This window comes from Haliotis asinina, chromosome 3 (assembly GCF_037392515.1).
Source record: "Haliotis asinina isolate JCU_RB_2024 chromosome 3, JCU_Hal_asi_v2, whole genome shotgun sequence".
In the NCBI taxonomy this organism is placed as follows: Eukaryota; Metazoa; Mollusca; class Gastropoda; order Lepetellida; family Haliotidae; genus Haliotis; species Haliotis asinina.
Window position 1 is genome coordinate 88103422 of NC_090282.1, and position 18314 is coordinate 88121735.

Sequence of the window (18314 nt, forward strand, 5' to 3'; positions counted from 1 at the left end):
AAGTTTTGCATTGTGGGTATTTATGTTTGCACAACAAAAAATGTCAACTTGTGTCAGGTGTGACACAGGTCATAACACCGGGATGACACGTGTCAAAACATCAGGTTGACACGTGTCCTAACCAGTTCCAAACACAGCAGACAGAGTTAGATGTCGTGGCTTCATTCACCTAAGTGTGATCACAATCGTGGATTCTCTCAACCATGAACAACATCCTGTAATAAAGTACCCTATTTAGGAGGGATGCAAAGCAAAAGAATCCATCGCATGTATAAAGTGACAGGTAAGGGCGCTCCTGCTATTCCGCAGTTTGCCAATGATCCATGGTCAGGCAGACAATCAGATGCCCCCAAAACGGAAACCATAATAGATATGGAAAGAAGGATTTTGTTTGACCGACGAATAAAAGAATCTGAACATTCTAATGGGCTCCCAATATAAGTTGAAACTGTTGAAATCATTATTGATGAACATCTTGATATGTCCAAGATATTTGCTAGATGGGTACCTTGAAACCTCAGAACTCAAGATCGTCTCCGCCTCCGAAGAAGTTTCGCACTCAACCATCAGTTGGCAAAGTAATGCCTACCATATTCTATGTTTACTGATTGATTATACACCACTAAAATCTACAATGAATGGACAGTGCTATGCTAATTTAATGAAAGATTTACGAAAATCTTTTCGCCAGAAACGCCATGAGATGTTAACACGAGGTGTTCCAATTACAACGCCCTGGTTCACAAGTCGACAACTGCACAGGCGGTAGTTCGTGTGGATTCGAATAGGTAAATTAAAACCCGAATCTACTCCCGGTAACTGTTTCCTGTTCCGGCGATGGAAATCTGCCCAACATGGCAGAGGCTTCCAGAATGACGAGGACATAAAGGACGCCACAGAGGTATGGTTAGAGGGCCAGTCGGGGGATTTTAAGTGGTATATGGTATATATGTAAGTGGTATTATAAGCTTGAATGAAAAATGGAATAGGCGTATTGTGGCGAATGCAGATTTATTGAAAAATGTGTCAGTCAAAGATTGTCTGCGATGTGGTCTTAAATTGAAGTTACAAAATATATTGAGCACCCCTCGAGGCCCATCACGACAGGGATTGGAAGAAACATGTACTTGTACCTGTGAATTCGATATCCATTACAGACAGGACGAAAAAGATCTCACCTCCTTCTTTACCCGAGGGCCAGTGACTCAACGAACAGGCTAGTTGGATGTCATCAGAAATTATCTTCTTGAAAGACTAAATAGCAAAAACATATCTCAGTCCAAACCATGGGCTCTAGGATACTGTTCAGCTTGTTAGTCGTCATCGGGGCAGTTTATAAGGAATCTAGCACTGCACAGTGAATACCAACCAAACATGACCTAGCCATCAGTCCGCAGTCTGAGACAGCAATATGCATGTGTAGGTAAATGCTATTACTCATTTCAGACTGTATGTTTGGAATATGGTTTATTGTTATTTTGAACTCTTGACAAATTCCATAAGTTGCATTTACTTCCATTTCCGTCATCAGCAACGGCAGAGCGGTCTCGTCATCAGCAAACTACAAGCCCTCGTCGTCATCACCGTAGCGATCTGTAGTGGCAATAGCATCTATAGATAAGTGTGAGTGTACGATGTGTGTCATGGGGCGCAGCTCTCATGTACTTACTTGAAGCGACAAATGTAGCTTGAAATGGAGAGTTTGAGAGTTTAACACTTACAGTTCTCGGCGTTTTGGTGGGTGTCTGCGAGTACTTTCAACTGCCCATCGTCAGTGTTTCTGCGGCCCAGATCTCCAGGTTCCGGATCTGTGTGCAGTGACAATTACGACCACCTGTCATTACACAGTTCTATCACGCCTCAAACACTAACGCGGGCCATTAAACGTTATCCAGCACTACGGTCAATAATCAATACATTGCCTGTTCAATATTCTGTCAAACTGATAAACTATTATCAGTAACTTAACAGTGTGCTTCCGTACCTACTACCTACAGTCATATATCTAATCAATACGTACAGTGTGTTTCCATATCGTAAGTGTCATATATCAATTGTAATCAGTAAATAGAAAGTGGGTTTTACATATTTTTAACTTCGTCCATATGCACATATTTACTCCTGTAGTTATATTTACTTTTCGAGTACATTTACTCAAGAGTAAAAAAATATATTTACTTTCTGTTTGTCTGTCTGTCTGTATGCATATCTACAATTCTTGTAGAGCGCTTGGATCCGGTTGGACCATTCAAAAGCGCTTTCCTGAACAATGAATTGGTAGGTGAAACCTTGTTACAGGTTTTATTGAGGAACCATAGTGTGCCATTTTCCGTAGAAGTATGTCCTTAGACAGTTTCACAGAGTAGGTCCGGATGTGTCGAAACATCTCCAAATTTCTGATTCTGCTGGAGGGGACACATACATCTTGTTATCCTGTGATCGCAGATGTCGTCGTGTTGGCTTGTTGAGTTAAATGCCGGAGCGAGGCAATATGCAGACATTTAAATATCATGAGCTGTGGAGGGGCCATAGATGGAAGCAATGTTACCATCGCAGCACCATCGCGGTGACTGTTTAAACAGGAAACGATGGCCCCCAATCATCCACCATGCCACGTGTGATTATAACTACATCAGCACATTAGTGTTGATGGCGGCCTGGTCGTGCACATGACACTTGTATGTTTGCAAACTGAAATATTCTACAAAGGTGAAACCCCAATTTATCGACGAAACTAGTCTCTCAGAACATGATTATCAGTATGCCTGTAGCTGTCCTGGGTGGGGCTGCCTATCATCTACCCTCTGAAGAACAGGTTAACTACAGGAACAAACTCTGAGTTTCATCGACACGATCAATTTACTTACATAAGCAAATATACTCATGTAAGTAAATGTGTGTATGTAAAATCAGCTTTGTTAAATATCAGTTGAGAGGATCAAAGCAATTCACCGTTGTGTGATGAATACATGAATGTTTATGCAAAAGAAAATACACAGGTTCTGTTTCTATGTATTTCTGTTTACGCCAATCTATTATCTGAGGTTTACACTCACTTGAGAGTCCATATTTAAGTCTTATACGAGCCTTGCGTCCTCGTCCGTCTGCCATGTTGCATGCTGACATCATGACGATCACTAGAACTAGCATCATTTTCTGCAAACAAGTACGTAAGTGATACGTAACATAGAGATGAAATGTTGAACTTTCGTGCGCTGTTTCTTAAAACGTCTGTGCCACAACGTCACGTTCTTCCACTCCTACCAGTGCCAATGACTACGGAGCCTGGTATAGACATATCAATTACCTCTCGGACCCGTACCTACAAAGCATGAGAGCCTAGTTTAAACATATCCACTACCTTATGGGCACACACCGACAGAGTCTGAGCGCCTGGTATAAATATATCCACTACCTCACGGATCCATACCTACAGAGTCTGAGCGCCTGGTATAAATATATCCACTACATCACGGATCCATACCTACAGAGTCTGAGCGCCTGGTATAAATATATCCACTACCTCACGGATCCATACCTACAGAGCATGAGAGCCTGGCATAAACATATCCACTACCTCACGGACATACACCTACCTTATGGACATACACCTACAGAGCCTGGGAGGCTAACCCTGAGAGCCTGGGAGGCTAACCCTGAGAGCCTGGTATGAACATATCCACTAGGCCAGTCGCGATATGGGTGTGGCACGGGTCAACCTAACGTGCAATCTAGGGCAGAATGTAATGTGCGTGTTCGGGAGTGTGATTGTAGGATACTTCAAGGGGACGAGAAAGCCACTGTAAATAACACGAACGACTATAGTAGGAGCATAAAATTCATATTCTGGAACATTTCTGGTATTGCGCCGAAACTTCAAGACATCTATTTTGTTAGCTTTATCAAATCATTTGATATTATTGGTTTAACAGAGACTTGGAGTAATGATCATTGTGCAAATGATCTATTTACAGATTTTAATTGTTTGAATAAATATGGAGATAAGATAGCCTCAGCTGGGAGACTCTCTGGAGGTATAACTGTAATGCTAAGAACTACACTTTTTTTAATACATAAAAAGTACTGAGATCACAGAAAATGCAGTTTTTATATTATTTGAGAAGTCACTGTTTGACATCGACAGAGATCTTGTATATAGCTGTTCTTGTTCATACCAGAAGGATCCTCTTGGTATGAGAAACTTAGTGGACATTGTAAAAATGGTATCTCACTTTTCCAGAAGAAACTGTTTGATATAATGTCTGATCTACCAGATGAACACTTGCTTTGTCGGGGTGATTTTGATGCGCGGACAGTTACACTTCCCGACTGTTGATGATGACATAATATATCGTACAGAAAGTATCGATCATTCTATGTAGGACTTCATATTGGGTTATTTTAATCGAGAACGGTTCTCCCGTGACGAAGAAGTCAACCATTTTGGTAGATGCCTTTTAGATTTATGTAGCATTTTAAATATACATATTGTGAATTGCAGATATGGTAAAGATTTCAAAATACTGTACTGTTGTTGATTGTACTCTTCGGATCATTCACTTTGATAAATTATCTCGCCGAAACATCATTACTCTGCTCTTTGATAACTTGATGATATGGATCCGTTGATGAAGCACGTGTACGAGAAACATATATACATCCTGTTGATCGTCGACATTAGAAAGCAACTTTAAACTTTCCTGGTTTACAGTAGGTGATTTTACATTTTTTTACAAATGGCACAAGCGTCATAGACTATATCCTAGCTTCTGCAGATCTATTTGACAAAGTATTAGATTTTGAGTCTACCCACTAAAGCAGAGTCTTCCCACCTTCCGTTAACGCTAGATCTACGTGCCCATCACTCACTAGTACAGCCGAATATATGATATACAAGACCTATTCGATAAAGCTCTTGATGTTGTATTCACTGATATAAGCCAATGTGAAGATTATCTCGTAGAAGCGTCGCGTCTAGCTGCCTCGGATATGAAACGACGGATATGTCCCTGTATAGAAAAAAAACCCAAAATATAAATAGCTGGTATGATGATGAATGTAACCATTTAAAAAATAACGATGTAAATTTCTTAACTTCTTCCGAAAAGATAAAACCTTGCTGTACCTGGAGAGCTACCACAAAGCTAGAAATAGATACAAGACATCATGTAAGGAAAAGAGAAAGGCATTTATGGAACAGAAAAGGACAAAATAACATAGAAAATAATATAAATGATGTCAGAACATTAAACCCTAAGAATAGTCAAAATAACATTGAAATCGACGAATGGCTCAATTACTTCTAGTCATTGTTCTCTACTTCTGATAACAACCCAGATGCAAATACATGTACACAAGACTATGTGAACGATTCAGAGTCCACTCATATTTCAGATGTCGCCTAGGACATAGTGGATGCCCCAATAGGTAGAGCTGAAATATTAAACAAAATACAACACCAAAAAGTGTAATAAGTCACAAGGAATTGACAACTTCCCTCCCGGAATTTTTTTAGATATTCATCTGATCTTCTACTTCCATATCTTGAGCTTATTTTCAACATTATTTTCGATGATATTGTATTATTCTCGTGTACTGTTAATGGTTTACAGAAACAAATAAACGAATTATAAATATAAATTGTGTGTAAACAGAGACAAAACCAAAATTATCTTTAAGAAAGGTGGTAAACTCTCTCAATTAGAAAAAAATGGTACTATAAAGGGCAACTACTCCAAACTCCCAGCGTCTGTAAGTACCTTGGTCTGTATTTCTCTAATAGCCTTTCCTGGTCAAAACACACAAAACAAGCATCAGTACAAGCCTTGAAAATCTTAATCGGTGTTTGTAAAAAGATGAGCTCTTTGGGTGAAATGTCCAGACCTTTAAAACGTTTTTTTTAAAAATATTCGATATGAAGATACGTCCAATACTCCTATATGGCTCTGAAATATGGGGACTACAACAATATGACACTATTGAAAGTGTCCGTTTATATGCATGCAAAACATTTCTTGGGGTAAAACCGTGCATGTGTAATATGATGGTTTATGGGGAATTGGGTAGATTACATGTGTTTATATACTCTTCCATCAAAGCAATAACGTTTTGGGTAAGATTATTGCATATGCCATGCTAAAGGTTTCCGAAAAATGTCATGATATGTTGAAATTGTATGACGAAAATGGGAAAAGAAATTGATGATATTAGAGAGCCGCTGTACAAAACTGGCTATGGTTATGTGTGGTGTGATCATAGGTTTCAGTTACACACAAACATTTTCATATCATGTACACAAAGAATGAAAAATATGTATTTCCAGTCTTGGTCGGAATCGCTACTTCTATCCACAAAATGCTTATACTATAGTCAATGGAAATCGGACATACGTTTTGAAGACTATTTAGCAAAAATCGACATAAAAAGGTTTCGTATAGCCTTCTCTCGTTTCCGTTGCTCTTCCCTTGAATTATTTATTGAAACTGGCAGGTATACAAGTAAACAAAGGGAAAAAAGAGTATGTCAGTTATGTAATATGAATGCTGTTGATTGATCAGAAGATGAACTGCATTTCCTTCTAATCTGTCCTGCTTACACGGCTCTACGAACAAGCTACCTAAAACCATACTGTTACGTGTTCGAATCCTGGATTGAACTCAACTCAAAACGTTATCACCTGCACTAATGTCCTAGCGGTCTGTAGCTGGACATCTATCACCAGCACTGATGTCCTAGCGGTCTGTAGGTGGACATCTATCACCTGCACTAATGTCCTAGCGGTCTGTAGGTGGACCTCTGTCACCAGCACTAATATCCTAGCGGTCTGTAGGTGGACATATATCACCAGCACTAATGTCCTAACGGTCTGTAAGTGGACCTCTGTCACCAGCACTAATGTCCTAACGGCCTGTAAGTGGACCTCTACCACCAGCACTAATGTCCTAGCGGCCTGTAAGTGGACCTCTACCACCAGCACTAATGTCCTAACGGTCTGTAACAATGCACGTGTTACACTGTGTGTCACTTTTTTTCGGTATACCGTTGGAGAAAGTTACGCCTGTTGTTCTTAAGAGTGTTTTATTAGCATCACTGATTAACTAAACTAAATTATTTCTATTTAAAACATTAAAACTTTACTTATTTTGATAATCTTCATCATGCCTAATACATCACAACAGTGTTCAAATTAATAAGTATATACCCTCGTCTGTAAGCCGTAATCCCGTAAAAACTACCTTGTAAGGGTTATTAACCTATACTTCTATACTTTGTTAACGCTCAGTAATTTTATCAGTCCACATGTGTGTAACTGCAATGGGTTTTCTAAGTTAAAAAGCGGATGAGCGGATGGTAGCTACACTCACCAGCTGCATCTGGTCTGCTTGGGTGGGTAGGACGTCGACTTGTCGTTCGTGGTCAGTTTACCGATGGTCGCCGATGGTGCTTGTGGATGGTTCGCTGACGGTGGTGATGAGAAGTGCTGATCGCATCAAGGTAACGGCTCCCGAGCTCAGCTTTTATATAGCCGCTACTATGTAATGTATACAACTCTCAGCTGATTAGTTTCAACAACTCAGGGGCTATTGGATATGCCTCAGTACATATATACATGACCCATCTGCCACACCGCGTAATCCACCACCAGCTACCACTCATTCGTCAACGGTGACAGCCTGTTTAGTTGCAAAATATCATTCGAACATCGTGAAAGAAGTAGCATCGATGTATTATTGTGATCCAGTGAACATGTATCCCATGTCAGATCATGTATAATGACACATATTCAATGTTTGTAAATATACTAGGCACATGAAGAAACTGTGCATTTATCAAACCTGTGGAGACACATAAGGATATAAACTAACAGATTAGAGATATGCATCTAACACGCTTGCACATGCCATGCTCCGTGACGTCAGTGGTTTCGTCTTTGAACCGTGCAAAACCTTGTTGCACGTGCATTCCGGGAAAGAGAATCAAAGCAAATGAATGCCACACAATACTGTCACTGTGGAGAGTTCAACCCCTGCTCGTGCGATCGTTAAAAAAATTAAACGGCTATTGAAACGCATAGCATGCCAAGGCTAACATCTGCACAACGTCATGGGGCCATTGGGCTGATCCGACAAGTGGCTGCACATTTCTAGAGTCACTGAAACACCATTTCTGCACTGGTGAGACGCAACCAGAACACAAATGACGTCATCGATCGGCCACGTTCTGGACGACCATGTGTAACAATGCCAAGGATAAGGGTGACTCATCTTCGCCACAGGTTTCAGACTGCAGTGATGACTGCCCGGACCACTACGGGGCTTCGTCATATTCACCCGAACACAGTTCGACAACGTTTACGTGATCACAGGATCAGACCACGACGACCTATTATTGACACAACGTCATCGGCAAGCTGTATTGAAGTGCCGAAATCATGTCCGCAGATCCTTGTTTTGGTGGAGAAATGTTGCTTATTTTTGCAGATGACTCCTGGTTTAACATATCCCATAGTGATAGACGTCAACGTGCCTATAGACGCGTGGGAGAACGTTATGCACAGGCCTGTGTCTTGGAGAGGAATCGTTTTGGTGATGATTCCGTGGTAATTTGGTGTGGAATAACAGCACACCATAGAACTCCGTTGGTGATTCTTTAGGGCAAACTAACTGGTGTGGGCTACAGGGACCAGATTCTTCGACCTGTGGCAATTCCTTTTCTGCAACGTCATGACGAGATGGATCGACGTCTACGCCGTCTTCCTCATCCGCCAGATAACGTCGTTGACATTGCAACAGAACTTGAGAGAATCTGGCGTGACATCCCACAAGCGTTCCTTGCACGTTTGAAAGACACTATGCGTCGTCGATGCACTGATGTCCTCAATGCTGATGGTGGGCTTAGCCGTTATTAAGCTTGAGACATGGCCGTTTGACCCCTGTCCCGCTTGTGGACTCGTGACTTGTTTGTGATTGACATAACAAATGAAATTCTCCCGACTTGTTACGCAGATTTTTTTTGCACATTTTCGTAAGGTTTGAAAAGTGAACGTTGTGCGAGAACTGCGCTCGGTTGGTCCTGGATCTGCGTATGGCTATAAAATTACACAGAAATGTAGAATATTTGATTTTCTATCCGTTGGTATAAATATAACTGCGTCTACCCCATGGGTTTGAGAAATAGACACTGCCAAATGTTGTCCAAAACTTTTGTGCGCGGTAAAAAACATTAAATTTCTCCTAAAGGAGGTCACAGATTTTGATGGTTTGAGACAGTTCGTGTTGATGGAAGATTTCAAGCAGAGTGTTCATGCTTAGACTTATTTGGATGAACAAAAGGTTGATTACTTACATAGGGCAGTAATGTTGGCAGATGATTATTGTTTGACTCACAAGAGGTCTTTTAGATCTCCGGGTAATACAAAGTTTTCTGGCCAAAAGGGCATTTCCCCGGTTAAGACTTCAGGACCTGCAGGTTACCTGTGGTGTTTGAACAGGTTCGAATGCTAGTGACAAGCAGTCACATACTTTTCAGTCTAAGCCTAAAACTACCAGTGATCCTGTTTGTGCATATTGTAAGAAGCCAGGCCATTTGATTTCTGCATGTTACAAAATCAAGTTTAGAAACCAGGCTACAGGTTCCCTACATGTTTTTGTGTCCATCGCACCGAAGCCTTTCTTTCCAGGTGGTTCTGTCACTTACGGGAGATGATTCTACCCATTATTATCTTGAGGGATACTGGAGCTCTTCAATCTCTGATTTTGAAGGATATTTTGCTTTTTTTCTGATGAGTCTTTGGCTAACTCAGATGTTTTGCTTCAGGGTATAGGTGGCAATTCTTCTGCTCCTCTCCATTTTGTGAATTTGACTTCAGATCTCATTTCAGGTGAGGTGAAAGTTGGTGTTCTTGACTCTCTCCCAGTTCCGGGTGTTGATTTGTTGATCGGTAGTGATCTCATGGGGTCCAAAGTTGGCGCTGATCCAATTATCATTGTTTTGCCGGAGAGTTCAGTTAGTACAGAAAAGTTGGAGGATGAGTTTCCGGGTATTTTTCCTTCTTGTGCAGTGACTCGTTCAATGTCGAAAGGCATTCCTTCCAAGACTTCTTTGCAGAATGATACCATTTATGATTTGTCAGGTATATTCATGGATCATTCTTTGTGTGGGGTGGAGCTTGACCTTGCAAGTATTTAATCTTGTGATCAAGCACATTAAAGGCAAAGACAATGTTTGTGCTGATGCACTTTCCAGGGTAGAAGTGTATGATGACTTGATGATGATGCATGTATGTATCAACATTTTGTCATAGTAATTCTGCAAGAAGTTTTTCATATTACTCATATTATGTCATGTTATTATGTTATTGCTATGATTGTAACAGAAAGTTTCTGTGAAACGTTCTTTTCCTCAAGGGTGAGAGAGTTACGAGTATGTATTTTCTGTATATTTTTGTAATTAATTAAGTAATAATTATTATTGGGTCACAACATTTTGTGTTTTGAATAATAATTATGATGGGTCACATTTCGTTTAATAGACGGTCAGTATTTTTAGGTAACAGGCTGTCCTGAAATTATCTGCCCTTGGTTTTCTATTTCTTACTTCCGGGAGATTTCTACAGTGTTGGCGATGGTCGTATGTGCCCTTTCGGGAAGTTACTGAACACACACCCACACACACACACACACACACACATATATATATATATATATATAAAGGCTAGTTGCCGTGTTGAGACGGACACAGATCCGCACATTCACATGACTGGAGTCCGCCATATAGGTGGAATATTGCTGAGTGAGGCGTAAAACTAAACTAAAAACATGAGTGGAGTATATATCATTAATCGCTGTCAACGCTTCATAGCCGACGTCAGACCGTTCGCTATGTTACATTCTGCATGACTGTTTCTCTCTCGCACTAAGACTTTTGGTGAGTTTGCTATATTATATTTTGTGACCCATTGCCATAGATTTTGTCTCACTTGTATTGTATTTGCAATCGATATTGTGAAATTGAATTGTGACCTGTATACCTTGCTCTCTCTCTCTCTCTCTCTTTCTCTCCGTAAATTCTTATCCGTAACAAAGAAAAGATGCCAATGTACTACGAAACCAGACAATAGCAATTTGGATGGCCCTATCCGATACGTAATTGAGTTCTTTGATTCCCATATTCTCCTGTTTGTGGTCATATATTTAGATTAATTTTGCATCATTATTAACGGAGTAACAGACACATATTCACTCAGTGTGGAAAAGATCTCGCCTTCTGTGTCAGAATTCAACACAGTTTATACAAAACATAAAATGAATGGTTTTACCACTGAAATGCTGTCCTGAATACATAAACATTTAGACGGCTTTACGTATCTTTTTGTGAGCAACACGCGTACCCTTCTGGCATCAATTTAGCATAAATGAAAATTTCACAATACTTGAATATTCATTGAATATTCATTTAGGATATAGACTTTTCTTCTTATAATTATGCATTTATTTCACTTCATAAGTATGCAATGAACGGTACAAAGAGATCGCTTTTTAGTATGGAACTATTAGAATATGGACGTAAGGTTTGTCCAAATTAAGACATGACCTGGTTTTTATATTTCTAAACAATTTCGTACAAATATTGTTTGAGTTCGATATTCTGCCATTAAATATGTTTTAATCGAATTTGAATTGACTTTATTATCTAAAACAATGATAATGAATGACAAAAACCTATGCAATGAACAAGACAATTCCTTTAAATGTGATGGCTACGTGTGATCTTCCAACCCTTTAGTCCAAGAGATAAGGTCCATTTATTTACCCGGAGAGGTCCAAAAGGTTTGAACATTGGTTCCTATGGAAAAATGTCTGAATTTGCAGAATATGTCAGTCTTACGAGTCAAAACTTGACCAATTTTTCACAAGAGGGCGCTGAAGTCATGACTCAGCAGTTTTTTCACCCACTACCCCACCACTGGAAATTTTATTTTTTTTAAATATGAAATAAAAAGAAAGGGTAACATATTGTATATCATATGAAAGCCAACACTTATGGCTTTAATACAATTACAATATTAAATGCATCACTGTACTCACTACTGTGTCAATACACAGAAAAGGCAAAACTTACATAAAAAATGGTAAAACGCACAACTTTTGTTTTTCACTATACATACAAATAAACAATTAAAGAGTATTTTTTTCTCAGTTTGAATTGACAAATATATAGCCAAGTTTTTTAAAATTAGAATTAGAACTTTCTATTATTCTTTAATGGATCTGCAACATGTTTTGTGAGGTAGCTGACGAATTTGAATTTCAGGAAAGGGAGATAACTCTTGTCTCTTGAATTAAGATACCTCCACTGTTTTTTGTCCTTAACACATAGCTAGTGCAAAAGTTAAATTCAACTGCACTTCTTCTACATTTGCAACCAAAAGTAATAGTTGGCAAACAACACTTAGCACAAAGAAATTATTTACAAGGTAAGGTAATCCATAATGTTTGATCAGATGTTGCAGTTGAGGGATGTAAACAATTGCTATTTTTCTTTTAGTAAAGAAGAAAATTCACACTTTCTAATTTGTTTCTTTGAAGAAATCTTTCAGTTAGATTAGGTTCAAAACCTCCTGTTCATAAAAAATTGAAATGCCTGTAAATAGTTGTCTGGTACATATTACATAGGCGGCCATTTTTACTATGGAAACATGTCACAAGCTTTTGTTGTGCCCCGAGTTTTAGGCTTCCCATCGATGTTTCTGTGGCTTTTATGTAAGTATTCTTTTTCTATTTACATTATTAAATGTTCTGGAGTGAAATAACATATTAAAGACAGATAAAAAAGAGTAAACAAGTGAATATGCTACTGAATCAAACTTACAATTCAAACACTGTCCATGCCAAACTTTTAGAATCAGATACTATTTTCCTAACGATTAATTTTATTTCCATATGCGTGTGCTGGTCAAACGTTTTGTTTGTGGATTTTGGTTTTATGCGTTCAAGTTGAGTATAAATTCTTTGCGTAAATGCATTGTGTTTTCTTACAACAGATTCAGTGCATGATAATGGCCTCTAACTAACATGATAGAATCCTGGATGGATTGCAGTTGGCTCTGTAAAGCTGAAGGGAGGACTGAGAAGAGGAAAATATCAGGTTTGTAGATGCCATTTAAATCTGTCGGTAAATTGATAATCTGGATCTGGTTGTTTAACAATGAAAAAATAATCATAATTAAAAATTAAACTATGATTAGTTAGTCAATGATTATCTTCTGTTGTATGAAACCCTTAATCATTCACCCTTTGTATGTTCTAGGTGCTCCATTTTTACGTCAGTGGAATGTTCAGCAATGAGTAATCTCCCTCTGACATGCATTCCACATGTGGACACAGACACCCAGGAGCCTGTGACACCGTTTGACAGTAAAACCTGGCAGACAATACAGGGAGTTGCCAAAAAACGACTTGAAAAATACTCTTTGTCAAAGTATATGACACTGTGTACATACTTGCGAAATGTAGATGCAATCGATGATTCACATGGTTATCATATGACTTGCTATAGAAAATTCACAGCCATACCAAAAGAAAATGAAAAGCCAAAAAGTGCATCATTATCTTTAAGATCACAACACCCAAGTGTGACTCTTACATCTTCCGGTATTTTTGACACTGTGTGTATTTTTTGTCGAACTGCCACAAAACGGAATGGGAAGGAAAGAGAACGACTTGGACAATGTGAAAGTTATGAGGCTGCAAGTAATATCAAAACTGCTGCCAAGATTCTGTGTGATCAAGATTTATTGACCCACATTCATGACATTGACTTTATATCAAAAGAGGCCAAATATCATCATTCTTGTAGGAGACTGTACCTGAAAAGGGCACAGATAAAGTCTCGTTCTACCGATGAAACTGTGAAAGAATCAGCCGGCAGTGCCCAAGAAAATAGACACAGTGAAGCTTTCCGATCAGTGTCAACCTTGATTGAGGAGCATATCATTGAAAAGAAAGGTGCAATTTATTTAACTTCCTTGCATCATAAGTATGTTACGTTGCTTGGAAGTGAAAACAATTACAGTGCACAGAAAGTGGAAGCAAAATTGCTTGATAAATATGCTAATAAAATCAAAAGTACAAAGCTATCAAACAAGAAAGGAAAGGTGATTCATGCCCCTCATCTGTCTGTCGAAGTTGCCTTGCTCTATGCTGAAGCTTATGAAAAGTCTACCAAAGCAAAGCTTATTGATGCAGCACTGATCTTGAGGCAAGAACTCCTCAGTCAAAAAGACAATGCTGGTGACTTACAATTGCCTTTAACAAATGCCATAAGAAACGGTAATGGCCATCCTTCGGAGGATCTGATGGCTTTCTTCCGAACGCTTTTTACCGGCTCATCTACTTTGAGTGAAGGAAGTTGCAAAGCTGAACGTCACGTACAGTCTGTGTGCAATGATGTTTTGTACATTGTGACAAATGGGGTTGTTAAACCAGCAAAACATTTGACACTTGCCATGGGGCTGAAAAGCATGACCGGCAGTAGGAAAGTGATTGATATCCAAAATCATTTTGGGCATTGCGTTGGGTACCATATGGTGGTAACTGAGTTGGCAGAGACAATTCAAGAGTCTAACTCCTCTGTTCCAGACGGTCTTCTTAAACAATGTGGCCCACATACAGGAACAGCCTGGGACAATTATGATGAGAATAATGAAACCCTATCAGGAGCAGTAACTTTACATGACACATTTGGTATATGTTACCAAGATATCTCGTTTTTGCCCACTGCATCTGAAGCTTGCCAAACAAATGGTTCCCTGAAACCAGGCAAAGGAAAGAGATCATTTCAAGGCAGGCAGTATGACATTACACCTTACAGAAAGAAGCCTAAAATACAGACTTTTGAATACCAGGTGGCAGAGGATATGGTGCCAGATAACTATGTAAAGTACCTAAAGGTGGACATGTTATAGATGATGGGTTTTTCTTGGAATCAGCAATCACCACTTTAGGTCGGTTGGAATGCCAGAGTAACTGAAGACTTGTTACCACGGCAAAAGATAGGTTACCTGAAGAATCTGACTCAACCACCTACACAACTGAATGTTGTTGCCCAAACCCTGAAAGTGTCCCAAGATGTAGCAAGGGAATGCGGTGAAGAGGTCAGCCTGGTAACCTATGACCTTGCTGTTGCAAAACTGGCTCTGAAAATCCAAGCTGAAGAAGCACCTGCCTATGACAACCTCTTCATATGCTTTGGTAGCTTCCACATAAGCTTGGCATATTTTGCATGTCTAGGATATCTCCTTGATGCTTCAGGTGGACCATATCTCTTGGCTGAAGCCGGTATACTTGCTGGTGGTTCACTGAATGGGTTCCTTTCTGGCAAACATTACAACAGGTGCAAAAGGATTCATCTGATACTGTCACTCGCCTTCTGGAAAATGCACTTCAGATCCTTCTGTGACAAATATCCTGAATACATCACTGATGAGGTGTAGAATCTCGTATGGGAACTTGAAGGAAACCCAGCACCAGAGTCTGTTCAGTGTGCATTTGAAAATAAGGATCTCCAGTGAATCATGCAAGCATATTCAGCATATTCAAGTGACACAAGAAATGGGCAACATGGAAAAACTGGACAATTTTGGATGATCTATATTGATCTGATAAATCTCTATCTCATGTTCAGCAGGGCATACAGAACATGTGATCTGGATCTCTTTGTGCACTGTCTTGGACAGATGTGTCCAATCTTCTTTGCAATGAACAGGCCAAACTATTCACGCTGGATGACACTGTATTACCTGAAATTGGTGAACATTGACACCACACATCCTGGTGGAAGACAAATGCTTGAGAATGGAGGACTTGCAATCAAGAGATCTACTAAATCCTTTTCAAGGGTACCAGTTGATATGGCACTCGAACAAACAATTAATGCTGATGCTGCATCCCGTAAGACAGGGATAGGAGCATTCTCCCACTCTGTATCTGCTCTTAGTCGTTGGATGGTGACAAGATCAGTGCGAACAACAGTCGTTTCAAACCTCCTTGAGATGGCCTGTATCAGAAGCTTAGATGAAATATCTCATGACCAAAGACCATCACGTGTCCATAGAGATCAGGAGGATGTTGCAAAGCTTGAACAGGCCATTGAAAGTAGTCTCAATCCATTTGGGGACAACTGTGACAAATCACAACTGTTTTGCATCAGTTCAGGTAATCCTGTTCCTGAAGACATAGCCTTTGACCTAATTTCTGTCAGGGAGAAAGGACAGGAGTGGTATGAACAGTTTAAAGATGGATGTTTCAGTGATGCTGACAGGTTTGAAAACCCAATACCAAGGCGTAAAGTTAAAAACTTTGCATCAGCTGGAGTCCAGGCTGCCCTGTCTGGTAAAGACAAGGTGGTTAAAGACCTGAAGTGTACCACAGATTTGTTTGGACGCTTACTGTACCTCGCAACAACAGCGAAATTAGACCTTGATGAAGTATTGAAATATCCACTCACACCCGTGCCTCTCTGCTTAGGACATATTGATGGTTCCCTGAACAAAACTGATAAGTCAAAACTCTTGTCATGTCTTGAGAAAAGGATTGACCACAATCTGGAAACAGTCACTCCTGATGCATGTGTTGTTGATGGTATGTATTTCATACAGTCACAAACACATTTGCCAGCCACATATGGAGATGTTGCATTCACTATTCTTGGGAAACTATGTCAGATGGGCAAGCGTGTTGACTTTGTTTGTGATACATACAAATCCCCATCTATCAAGGATAGTGAAAGAAGTCTTCGTGGGAAATGTGAACTCAACACAACCATATCTGGTCCTCTTCAGACAAGACCAAAAGATTTCAGTCAGGCATTAAGATCACCCTCATTCAAGACGTCCTTTCTTCGCTTTCTTGCTGATGAATGGTCAGAGGACAAATACAGTTCATCTTTGAATGGACATGACCTATATGTTGCCATTGATGGAGTGTGTTACCTTTTCTGCTCAGCTGCAAATTCAGCTGATAGGTCTATTGTTCAACATCTTCAGTCTGGACACGAAGAGGCAGACACTAGAGTCATATATCACACTGTCACAATAGCAAATGAACTAACATCTCCAACTATATCTGTCCGTGCATCTGATACAGATGTTCTTGTCCTTCTCCTTCATCACGTCCACCGCATGCCAAACGCCAGAGTAATGATGGATATTGGGAGTAGCTAAAACAACACCCGTCGCTACCTTGATGTGAGCTCACTTGCGAAAGCTATTGGGACAGACATCTGTCAAGCACTTCCAGCATTTCACGCCTTTACGGGTTGTGATTATATTTCAGCCTTCGCAAGGAAAGGGAAATGTCGCCCATTTCAGATAATGGAGTCTTCTGTAACTTTCACTGAGGCATTTGCAAGACTTGGCAGGATAGAAGAACCAACAGAGGAGACTGTTTCTAGAATTGAACACTTTGTCTGTACAATGTATGGGAAAAGCGCTATCCACGATGTGAACAAAGCTCGGTACAGTATCTTCAAAGATAGATATGCCCCCAAGGCAAACTGCTCACTAGACAAGATAAAAGGATGTGATCCAAGTGCTTTTCCTCCTTCCAAAGATGTCCTTTTGAGAAAACTTTCAAGAGTCAATTATGTATCAGCAATTTATCCAGCCCTGAGAAACATGGCTGGATGTTGGTCAATGGCAAGTATGTGGCGTCATGGTTCACCGGGAATCAAATGCCTCCATCAATCCAAATGAAGTCCTGCATTACTACGTCAACTGCTGGTGAAGATGATGATTCACTCATCAGATTTTGGATCTGATAGTGATTCGAGCTGTGATGAATCCTCTTACTAGTAGGTAATGCTTTAAATGGCACCAATGACCAGACCTATATAATATTTACATGTGTGCTCACTTAAAGAATGGCTGACATGAAGCAACCATTAATAACACTTTAATTGGTTGCAATCACTTGTTTGATAATTTCATTTGTGCTAAGAGTTGTTTGCCAACTATTTCTTTTGGTGGCAGATGTAGTAGAAGTACAGTTACATTAAACTTTTGCCCTAGCTGTGCGTTAAGGACAAAAAACAGCGGGGGTATCTGAATTCAAGAGACAAGAGTTATCTCCCTTTCCTGAAATTCAAATTCGTCAGCTACCTCACAAAACATGTTGCAGATCCATTAAAGAATAATAGAAAGTACTAATTCTAGTTTAAAAAACTTGGCTATATATTTGTCAATTCAAACTGAGAAAAAAATACTCTTTAATTGTTTATTTGTATGTATAGTGAAAAACAAAAGTTGTGCGTTTTAC